At 39.4% G+C, this 12,254-nt stretch overlaps 1 pseudogene; it reads left to right on the top strand.

The window, feature by feature from the left end:
* The first annotated feature begins 7,558 nt into the window (after positions 1-7,558).
* Positions 7,559-8,335, top strand: LOC129670670 (RWD domain-containing protein 1-like; annotated as a pseudogene).
* The last annotated feature ends 3,919 nt before the right edge of the window (positions 8,336-12,254 follow it).

The raw sequence follows: 12,254 nt of genomic DNA on the forward strand, positions 1-12,254 counted from the left end.
GTCCTAATTGGCAGGTGAGATGTACAAAGCTCTCTATGTGAGAAAAGTGATGAAAAGACCACTGTTTAGAACATAAAAGCTTTTAGAAAAAGATAATTCATAGAAGGGAATGAAAGAATCCAGTCAGATTAAATAATGTTATGCTCAAAAATATCTTTTAATTCTTGAAGTATACAGTTTTTAACCTGTTGGCATGGTAACAATATTAAAATTAGCATGACATCAGTGCTTTTTCTTATTAAGTCAGAAGGCACTCTTTGTTATCTCGGGAGACCAGGTACAAGAAAATTAGCTATGACTAAGACAAGCGTGAGTGAGAAAAGCTTGTTTGAGTTTAGTTGCATTGATCAAATTTCCACAAGTCGCTAAGGCATTTATAGTGGGTATATTCTTGGTGTCCTTACTATTGTGGAATGTCTTTGGCCGTTCTGAAACTTTCTATACAGCCAAGGTTAGCATTTTCTCATGTCAGCCCCTGCTTCTGAATTAGGGACAGAGATTACAGGCACTCACCATCGTTCATGGCCATATCACTACCCTCACAGTCTGAAAGCAAAGAAAGAATGGGGATTCATTGTACCAGCTTTTACTAAACTCTCAATTCAATATATAAGGGTTGGACATTGACATTTCTTCCAATTAATACCTATAAGTATTTTTACTTACCTCTTTCAGAACTTATATTGTCTTTAATAATATCATATTAGCTTTTAAATAATTAATACATTAAATATTTATTAGAATGTATGAAAGTTGATACAAAGTTTAAAATTTTATCTTCATAAATATTAACATGTGTACTAATGAATACGTTTTTTAATTTTTAATTTTAATTTTTATATTAATTACAGTGTATCACAGCTATAGCCCTCTTCCTCATTCCCTCCCAATCCTAACCTTCATCACTCCCTCATCTCCTCCCATGCTCCTATAGGTGAGGTCCTCCTCCAGTTCCATCTGACCCTAGCCTGTCAGGTCTCATCAGGACTGGCTGCATTGTCTTCCTCTGTAGACTGGTAAGGCTGCTCCCCCATCAGGGGGTGGGTGATAAAAGAGCTACTGAGTTCATGTCAGAGACAGTCCCTGTTCCCCTTACTAGGAGCCCATTTGGACACTGAGCTGCCATGGGCTACATCTGTGCAGGGGGTCTAGTTTATCTCCATGCATGGTCCTTGGTTCTCAGAAAAGACCCCTGGGAAGTTGAGGCAGCCAGCCTTGTTGAGACCTGATAGCTAGGGTCAGATAGAAGGGGAGGAGGTTCTCCCCTATAAGGGGATTAGGGAAAGGGCATAAGAGGAAAAAAAGGGAAAGTGGCTGAAATTGGGAAGAGGCAAAGGAAAGGGCTGCAGCAGATACAAAGTGAACCAATTGTAATAAATAAATATATAAATAAAATTAAATTAAAAAATAAAATGTAAATATCTTATTCTTTTTCATTTTATAAGCTCATCAATTAATATAAATTGGATGTCTCTTAATGTAGCTAAAGTTTAGCTTTTGTACACAATTAATTTGTTTTGATGATATTCATCATTTTTCACTTTCCTTATTTGCACAGCAGTAGAACCACCTGCCAGTCTTTTTTTCTGCTTTCTAGATGTAGATTTTTCTTTTTTCTTTTTTTAAATTTTATGTATTTATTATTATAATTTATTTACTTTGTATCCTCACTGCAGCTCCCTCCCTCATCACTTCCCAGTTTCTCCCACTCTCCTTCTTCTCCTCCTATGTCCTTTCCCTTGTCCCATGGTAGGGAAGGACCTGGTACCCTTCTCTCTGACCCTAGCTTATCAGGTCTCATCAGGCCTGGCTGCATAGCCTTCCTCTATGGCCAGGCAAGTCTGCACTCCCCAGGGAAAAGTGATCAAGGAGCCTGCAACTGAGTTCATGACAGAGACAGCTGCTATACCCCTTACTAGGAAACCCACTTGGAAACTGAGTAGCCTATGGGTGGGCAGGAACTCCATTTGGAGAACAACAGAGCCAAAAAACATGCTAATCATTTTATCAAGTTATCCTAAGGTATTATGTGGCCCTTGTCTTTATTAATATCTGACCTCGATATCAAATAAAAATATTCTCTCGTTTGACTAACAAATTATTTTACTTACTCATATTTGAAATGATTTTTTTTCCTTGAAAGCCTGGTGCATTCTAGTCTGTTGCAATTTAAGTATAATTGTTTCTGTGGGGGTAAAATTACCAAACATTAAGATTCGAGAAATGCCTGATATAATTACCTGAAAATCTACTTCCTACTGTTTGTTATTATCGACAAAATGGTTGTACCTCTTAAATATTTAGAAAAATTCAAATGGAACATAGTTAAAAATCATAATTATCCATTCTAGTGATAACCAGGTTCTGATTGCTACCAACAAAGCAACAAATACCCTAAGATGATATACTGAAACATTGACAAAACAAGTGCAAACTGTCATGTGGTATATAGAATAACACATAAATTCCATTTTGGGAGAACATATTTGAATGCTGGTTTTAAAACCTTTTTTAAGAAAGTTATTTTGAATTAAATCTTCTTTTCCAAATGAAGAAAACACGGATGCAAGATAATTAATCATACTTTAACAATGAACTGTTTTTCCGACTTAAGACATAAACAGAAATTCTATCCATATTTCACAATATTTAAAGTTATAAATCTATCTATCTATATCTATCTATCTATCTATGATTATTTTCTTTTGTAAACTTGCATTAGAACTCTAGAGATGTTTAAGTGGACAAATACCCTGCCACATGTTCATGAGAACCTGAAATTGGATGCCCAGAATCATCAATAAAACTGCATTTAAAGCTGGTCAGCTCAGGATTGCTGACCAGCTCAGGTTGCTGGTCAGCCTTGCAACCACAGTATTTTAGGAGCAGCCAGAGACCAGTAGATTCATGAAAGGCATTGACCAGGGAAACAAGGCAAATCAGTCAGGTACAGATTAAGGGAGAGACCTTATCTGAATAAATGAATAAATACATACATAAATAAATAGATATGACGCAATCAAGAATAGCCACTGCAAGTATATCTCTGCCATGCACACATAGGCACACATAGGCACACATGCATGCATGTATGACCAACTGTATACACACACACACACACACACACACACACACACACCAGGCTAAGAAGTACAAGCATCACTGAAACAGCACATGCAGACACTACATGTAAGTGCACACTTACACGCAAAGGAGAAAATACTTTAAATATATTTGTTTTAGTTTATCAAATATTTTACAATTAGCAATTAAATTTGGCATTTTGATGAGAATTGCACTGAATCTGTAGATTGCTTTTGGAAGGATGGCCATTTTTACTATGTTAATCGTACTGATCCATGACCATGGGAGATCTTTCCATCTTTTGCTATCGTCTTCAATTTTTTTTCAGAGACATGAATTTTTTTTTTTTTCATACAGGTCTTTCACTTGCTTGGTTAGAGTTACACCAAGGTACATTATGTTATTTGTGGCTATTTTGAAGGATGCTGTTTCCCTAATTTCTTTCTCAGTCCCTTTGTCTTTTAAATACAGAACAGATTCAGTTTGTTGTTGTTGTTGTTTTGAGTTAATTTTGTATCCAGCCACTTTATTGAAGGTATTTATCAGCTGAAGGATTTCTCTGATATAATTTTGGGGGTCACCCATGTACAATATCATATCATCTGCAAATAGTGATTTGTTGACGTCTTCCTGTCCAATTTGTATCCCTTTAATCATTGGTTGTCTTATTGCTCTAGCTAGTGCTTCAAATACTATGTTGAAGACCTATGGAGAGAATAGGCAGCCTTGCCTTGTCCCTGATTTCAGTGGGATTGATTTAACTTTCTCTCCATTTAGTTTGTTGTTAGCTGTAAGCTTGCTGTATATTGCCTTTACTATGTTTAGGAATGTGGCTTGTATCCCTGATCTCTACAAAACCTTAAGTATGAATAGGTGTTGAATTTGGTCAAAGGCTTTTTCAGTATCCAATAAGATGATCATGTGTTTTGTTTTGTTTTTCTTTCAGTTTATTTGTGTGGTGGATTATATTGATATATTTCCATATACTGAACCACCCCTGCATGCCCAGGATGAATCCTACTTGGTCGTGGTGGCTGATGTCTTTAATATGCTCTTGGATTCAGTTCATAAAAACGGCATGGTACTGGCATAGAAACAGAAAGGCAGACCAATGGAATGAAATCTAAGACCCAGAAAGAAACCCACACACCTATGGAAACTTAATTTTAGACAAAGAAGCAAAAACCATACAATGGAAAACAGACAGCCTCTTCAAAAATTGGTGCTAGTCTAACTGGATTTCTACAAGTAGAAAATGCAAATAAATCTATATTCAGCACCCTGCACAAAACTGAAGTCTAAGTGGATCAAAGACCTCAACATAAAACCAGACACACTAAATCTGTTAGAAGAGAAATTGGGGAAGAACCTTGACCTCATTGGCACAGGAGACAACTTCCTGAAAAGAATACCAACAGCACAGGCTCTAAGATCAGCAATCAACAAACGGGACCTCGTGAAACTGAAAAGCTTCTGTAAAGCAAAGGACACTGTCATCAGAACAAAACGACAGCGTTTTGTATAGCCTGGGAAAAGCCCTGCAACAACCCTGCATTTAACAGAGGGCTAATATCCAGAATATATAAAGAATCCAAGAAATTATACACCAAAATACCAAGTACTCCATTTAAAACATGGGGTACATGCTCAGGAGTGGTATAGCTGGGTCTTGTGGTAGTGCTATTCCCAATTTTCTAAGAAAGTGCCAGAATGATTTCCAAAGTGGTTGTACAAGTTTGCACTCCCACTAACAATGCAGAATGGTTCCCCTTTCTCCATATCCTTTCCAGCATGTGTTGACACTTGAGTTTTTGATCTAAGCCATTCTGATAGGTGTAAGATAGAATCTTAGATTTGTTGTGATTTGCATATCACTGGTGAATAAGGATGTTGTGCATTTCTTTAAGTGTTCCTTTGAAATTCAGTATTCCTCTGTTGAGAAGTCTCTGCTTAGAGTTCTACCCCATTCTTTAATTGGGTTATTTTGGTTTGTTGGTGTCTAAATTATTGAGTTCTTTTCGTATTCTGGCTATTATTCTTTTATTCTTCTGTGAGATATGGGGTTGGTGAAAATCTTTTCCCAGTTTGTAGGCTGTCCTTTTGTTCTGATGAGTGTCCTTTGCTTTACAGATACTTTTCTGTTTCACAAGTCCCATTTATTAATTGTACATCTTAGAGCCTGAAGTGTTGGTGTTCTGTTCAGGAAGTTTTCTCCTGTGCCTGAGTTCAAGTCTCTTCCCAAATTTTTCCTCCAACAGATTTAGTGTGTCAGGTACAAAAAAAAAAAAAAAATATGGGGGCTTAAACAGAATTCTCAACAGAGGAATATCGAATGTCAGAGACACACTTAATTCTCAATATTCATAGTCCTTCTGGAAATGCAAATCAAAATGATCCTGAGTTTTCACCTCACACCCTTCAGAATAAGATCACCTGCTTTGGAAATCAATCTTGTGCTTTTAAAATTAGGAACAATGCTTCCTCAAGATCCACCTATACCACTCTTAGGCATATATCCAAAATATGCTGAAGTATACAAGGACATTTGCTCAACCATGTTCACAGCAGCTTTATTTGTAATAGCAAGAATCTGGAAAGAACCTAGATATCCCTCAAAAAAGGAATGGATACAGAAAGAGTGGTACACTTACACGATGGCATACTACTCAGCAATTAAAGGGAAGGAAATTATGAAATTTGCAAGCAAGTGGATAGAACTAGAAGAGATCGTCTTGAATGAGGTAACCCAGACTCAAAAAGTCCGATATGGTATTTACTCATTATTAAGTGGATACTAGACATATAATATAGGACAAACATACTACAATCTATAGTCCTAAAGAAGCTAAACAACAAGGATAATCCTAAGGAAGAGGTTGAAACTTCATTCAGAAGGGCAAATAGGGCAGACATCAAAAGTAGAAGTTAAGGAACAGGACAGGCGCCTTCCACAGGGGGCCTCTTAAAGACTCCACCCATCAGGATATCTAAGGAGATACTGAGACTCATAGCCAAACTTGGGCAGAGTGCAGGAAACTTTATGATAAACGGGGGAGAGAGAAAGACCTGGAGGAACAGGAAATCTACAAGGATACTAGCAGAGACAAAAAAAAGAAAAAAAATGTCTAGGGAGGCCTGCAGAGACCAATACTCCAACTAAGGACCATGCATGGAGAGTAGCTAGAATGCCTGCTTAAGTGAAGCTCATAAGCTGTTCAGTCTCCAAGTGGCTTCTCTAGTAAGGGCTGCAGGGGCTCACTGAGTTCTGAAATGAACTCAGTGGCTGACTCTTTGATCACCTCTTGGAGGGGGGGTGTGAGGGTAATAGACTTGCCAGGCCACAGAGGAAGATGATGCAGCCAGCTCTGATGAGTCAGATAGAAGGGGAGGAGGTTCTCCGGTTTCAGTGGTCTAAGGAAGAGGCATAGGTGGAGAAGAGGGAAGGTGGGTGGGACTGGGAAGAGACAAAAGACAAAAGGAGTGGGCTACAGTCAGGATACAAAGTGAATAAACTGTAATAAGCAATCAAATAAGTAAATAAATGAAACGTAAGTGTGTCTGTTTTGCTGAACAGAGATATGTCTTCTCAGGTCACCACAGCACGAGGCACAGTAGTCAAGGAGAGTTAGATACTAAGCATTCCGCATTTGAAGGTGTGCAAAGAAAACCCAGTGCACACACGCAAAGGACACTCTTCAGCCACGACAACGAGTTATGCTGTCATTTGTCCACACCCTAGAAATTCTTGTATCACGGAAAATAAATTAAGCACAGAAAGATATGAACCTCATGGTCTTATTATTATCGTTAACATTATTATAATTTTGTTTTATTTGACACATGGTTTGTATGTATATGTAACCTTGCCTGTCCAGCAACTTTCTCTGTAGACCAGGCCTGCCTTGAGTTCGTAAAGATCTGTCTGTCTCGGCCTCCTAAAAGTGCTGTTATTAATGGCATGCACCACTATCACAGGTAATTTTTTAACTGTTATTTAAAACAGGAAGATCAACAGAGTTAACTAACTGAGGACCACGGGTGCTCACAGAGACTGAACCACCACTAAAGAACCTGCATAGACTGGACATATATCCCTTACACATATGTAGCTGATGGGGAGGGTCCTCTAGTACTCAGAGCTGTGAATGCCTCTGACATGGATTCCGTTGCCTGTTTTTGGATCACTTTCCCCTAGATGAGCTGCCCTGTTGGAGCTCAGTGGAAGCGGATACCCTCAGTCCTGATGTGACTTGATGTACTCAAACTGGTTGTTGTTGGTTTTCTGAGGATAAGGGGAGAGGAGAAAGGACAAAGAAGGTGGGAGTATGGGACCAAGGCGGGGGGGCTGTGAAGGGTGTAAAATAAGTAAGTAAGGCGCGTGCGCCCACCAGGCAGCCGGAGGTCGCGGTCTCCACTGCAACCAGCCGCCAGGCCAGCGTGTCGCGTTGATGCATGGGCATCAGCGCAGGCCATGATGACAGATTATGGAGAGGAGCAATGGAATGAATTGGAGGCTCTGGAGTCCATCTACCCCGACTCCTTCACAGGGTTATCAGAAAACTCATTACTATTAGCGTGACATCAGAGGCTGGAGAAAATGATGAAACTGTCCGGACTACCCTCAAGTTTACATATAGTGGAAAAATACCCTGATGAGGCTCCCCTTTATGAAATATTCTCCCAGGAAAATCTAGAAGACAACGATGTCTCAGACATTTTAAAATTACTGGCATTGCAGGCTGAGGAGAATCTTGGCATGGTGATGATTTTCACCCTTGTGACAGCTGTTGAGGAAAAGTTAAATGAAATAGTAGATCAGATAAAAACCAGAAGAGAGGAAGAAAAGAAACAGAAAGAAAAGGAAGCAGAAGAAGCAGAACAGAAACTGTTCCATGGTACTCCTGTTACAGTTGAAAATTTCTTTAGTTGGAAGGCCAAGTTTGATGCAGAACTCCTGGAAATTAAAAAGAAAAGAATGAAAGAAGAACAAGCAGGGAAAAATAAGCTAAGTGGAAACAGTTATTTGAAACAGATCATAATCTTGACACCTGATACCCAGTTTCTCGAGGATGTTGGGAACAATGTGAAGGTGGATGAGTCCTTGTTCCAGGACATGGAAGACTTGGAACTGAAGGATGGTGAGGATGACCCAGACTACAATCCTGCTGCCTGGGGAGCAACTCCTCAGAGTGATGCACTGTCCTTTTCTCCAGGGAGGCGTGGCTACTACAGCATCTGTGGCAATGCTTAGAGGATTTATATCTTTCTTTCTTTTTTTTTTTCTAAGAAAAGACATATTATTCAGGAGAATATTCTTCTGATAGTTTTTATCATTGAACTAAATAAACTGCCCAAAAATTTTCAAATATAAAAAAGAGTAAATAAATAAATTAAAAAATAAATTTAAATACATTTTGATTATACTCTTTCCCTCTCCCAAGTTAATCAAGCTCCTTTCTTCCTCCAAACCCACCATACTTTGTGGTTCTCCTCCTGCCTGAGGGGCTGTCTCCCACCAGCCCATGAAGTCATGAGGGGCAGGAGATGAGACACAAGGCTTGAAAGGCCTGCAAGCATGTACAGAGATCAAACCCTCCAGAAACCACTTCAGGGAGCCTAGTTCAACTTTAATTCCAGAGAACAAAGGCTGTATACCCCTTGGGCAGTGGGTGGGGAGTTCCAAGGATGGGTGTACATAATTGGTTAAGACTAGGCACTTTCAGTATACTTCATTTGCATTAAACAGCTAGCTCTTATCATATGAATGAAAACCTAGTACCTAATTATCATATATGCATGTGGTGGGGAGAGATAGCAGGGAGCTATATCATATATCAAATGCCTTTAGGGGCATCTATGTCTACGGACACTCTCCAGATGAAGTCAGCCAGAGAGCAGGAGGCCTTGCTGGAGAGAGGGTGTCCTGCAACTTAAGGCTAAATTCAGAATGACTACACAGACTGAGGGGACTACAGCCCCAAACAGCAGGGCCCTTCCTACAGAACTTTATGTTCTTTCTCCCAAATCAAACTAGAAACTCAATTAAACAGCAAAATGTCCAAAACATGGAAAACAAAATGCATCATTCATAAAGTGTGCTGCAACCCTTTATACAATTCTTCATGTTGTGGTGACTCACAATCATACACTACTGATACATACATCATACACACTGATCATACACAATCATACACTCACTCACTCACTCACTCACTCACTCACTCACTCATTCATTCAGTTTTTCAAAGATAACAAAATAACGTATAAGATATAACTAAAACTATCACATCAAATCAAATATGACAAATCAACAGAAGAAAGCACTAAAGAGGGGGCACATTAGTAATAGGCCCCGTTGTTCACACAGCCCAGAACCCCAAACAAAGCAGCACAGAAGACCTGGTGCAGACCACTGCAGTCCATGTGCATGCTGCTCCAGTCTCTATGAGTTCACATGAGCTTTGCTCATGTGGATTTAGAGCAGTGGTTCTCAACCTTCCTTTTGCTGTGACCCGTTAAAAGAGTCCTCATGTTGGGGTGATCCCCAACCATAAAATCATTTCATTGCTTCTTCATAACTGAAATCCTGCCACTATAAATATTTAATATGCAGGATTTCTATCTGATAAGGGACACCAGAGAGCTCATGACCAACATGTTGAGATCTCCTGATTTAGAAGGCCTCATTATATTGGTGTTCTCCATTCCCTCTGGACCCTACACATTTTTAATTTAAATTTTTATTTTTATATTAATTACAGTTTATTTACTTTGTATCCCAGCTATAGCTCCCCTCCCTCATTCCCTATCAATCCTTCCCTCCATCCCTCTTCTCTTCCTATGCCCCTCCTCAAGTCCACTGATATGGAGGTCCTCCTGGCATTCCATCTGACCCTAGCCTATCAGGTCTCATCAGGCCTAGCTGCATTGTCTTCCTCTGTGGCCTGATAAGGCTGCTCCCCAACAAGGGGAGGTGATCAAAGAGACAGCTACTGAGTTCATGTCAGAGACAGCCCCTGTTTTCCTCACTAGGGAACCAACTTGGATACTGAGCTGCTATGGTTATATCTGTGCAGGGGATTTAGGTTATCACCATGTAAGATCCTTGTTTGGAGTATCAGTCTCAGAAAAGATGTGTAGGCCCAGATATTTATGGTTCTGTTACTCTCCTTGTGGAGCTTCACTTTGGAAATCAATCTGGCGCTTTCCCAGACAATTAGAAATAGTGCCTCCCCAAGATCCAGCTATATCACTCCTAGGCATTTATATAAAATATGTTCAAGTACACAACAAGGACATTTGCTCAACCATGTTTGTAGCAGTTTTATTTGTAATAGCCAGAACCTGGAAACAACCCAGATGCCCCTCAGCTGAGGAATGCATACAGAAACTGTGGTACACATACCCAACAGGATACTACTCAGATGAATGGGGAGGAGGTCCCCCCTATTAGTGGACTTGGCAAGGGGCACGGTGGAGATGAGGGAGGGAAGGAGGGAATGGGAGGGAATGAGGGATGGAGACACGGCTGGGATACAGAGTTAATAAAATGTAACTGATAAGAAAAAAAAATAAAACCCCATGAGAAAAACAAACAAACAAACAAACAAAAAAAAAAACAAAAAAAAAAAAAAAACAAGGAAATAATGAAATTTGCTGGCAAGTGGTGGGATTTAGAAAAGATCATCCTGAATGAGGAAATCCAGAAACAAAAAGACACAGATGGTATATACTTACTTATATATGGATATTAGACATATAATGTAGGATAAGCATACTAAAATCTGTACACCCAAGAAGCCAAGCAAGAAGGAGGACCCTGGGTAAGATGAGCAATTCTCACTCAGAAAGACAAACAGAGCAGTCATCAGAAGAGGGAGAAAAAAGGAAACAGAACAGGAGCCTATCACAAAGGGCCTCTGAACAACTCTACCCATCAGTGTATCAAAGCAGATGCTGAGACCCATAGTCAAACTTTGGGCAGAGTGCAGGGAATCTTATGAAAGTGGGGGACATAGAAAGACCTGGAGGGGACAGGAGCCCCTACACTCTGCCTTCTCTTTTGCAAGTTTCCCTGTGCTGTGAAGGAAGACATTTGTTGGTGAAACCAAATTAGGTCTGAATGACCCATAGTCTTATTTTCCGTGTATTGTCTGGGGTGCTATATTTGTTATCATCTGTTGCAGGAGAAAGTTTCACCAATTGTGGTTGGAACAAGACACAGATCTATGACTGTAACACAATATTAAGAGTCATTTTACCAGAACTTATTTTTTTCTACTTCTTTCTTTGTTTTAGCCCAAGAACCCTGGGCTATGTAGCCTCAGGATTTTGGCTACCCAATTATCTTGGAGTATGGCTTTCATATCACACTTAAGGAGTGGGTTCTAAGTCAAATACGATAGTGGTTGGTTACTCTCAAAAGCTTTATGACAATACTGTCTTGGCACAATTTGCATCATAGAAGATACAGGGGTTTGGCTGGCTTTGCTGGTGTGCAGAATAACTTTTTGTAACAAAGACATTGGATCAAAGAGGTTAAGGGACTATGTAGCCACAATCTCTACATCTCCATGTCCATTGAGTGGTATAGGTCCTGCCCTCTGCAATGGGATCTTGCACTTAGTTTGTAGAGAGTAACCTATATTCTTGGCAACAGCATGGGTTGTTTATAGACTACCGTGGTGCCAATGTAACCCAGTCTTGGTACGAGAAGTGTTGTTTGGTGACAAGAGATGGACAATGGGATTACGCCTTCCCCATTATTTAGTGATATATATATATATATATATATATATATATATATATATATATATATATATATATACATATATATATATATATATATATATAATGAGATTTCTATTGTACTAGGTTCCCGTACTACCTCTCAAATATCCCTCAATTTTAGTTTTTTCTCCTCATATTCCCTCCCACTACCCACATGTCCACCTCCCAGTCCCACTTGACCCTTCCATTCCCGACCTCACCAATCCACCAATAAGTATCTACTCTGTTCTCCTTTCCTAATAACTATTATTATATTACTGGAAAACTAGTAACTCCTGTGGCTTGGTAAGGAAGAAAAATGTTGATCAATAAGTACCAAGCTTCAGTTTTAGACAAATGAGAAATTTTCTATATACTAGAATGGGTATAAATAATAGTGG

The sequence above is a fragment of the Psammomys obesus genome, unplaced genomic scaffold (genome assembly GCF_907164565.1).
Source record: "Psammomys obesus unplaced genomic scaffold, mPsaObe1.curated_primary_1811, whole genome shotgun sequence".
Taxonomy (NCBI): Eukaryota; Metazoa; Chordata; class Mammalia; order Rodentia; family Muridae; genus Psammomys; species Psammomys obesus.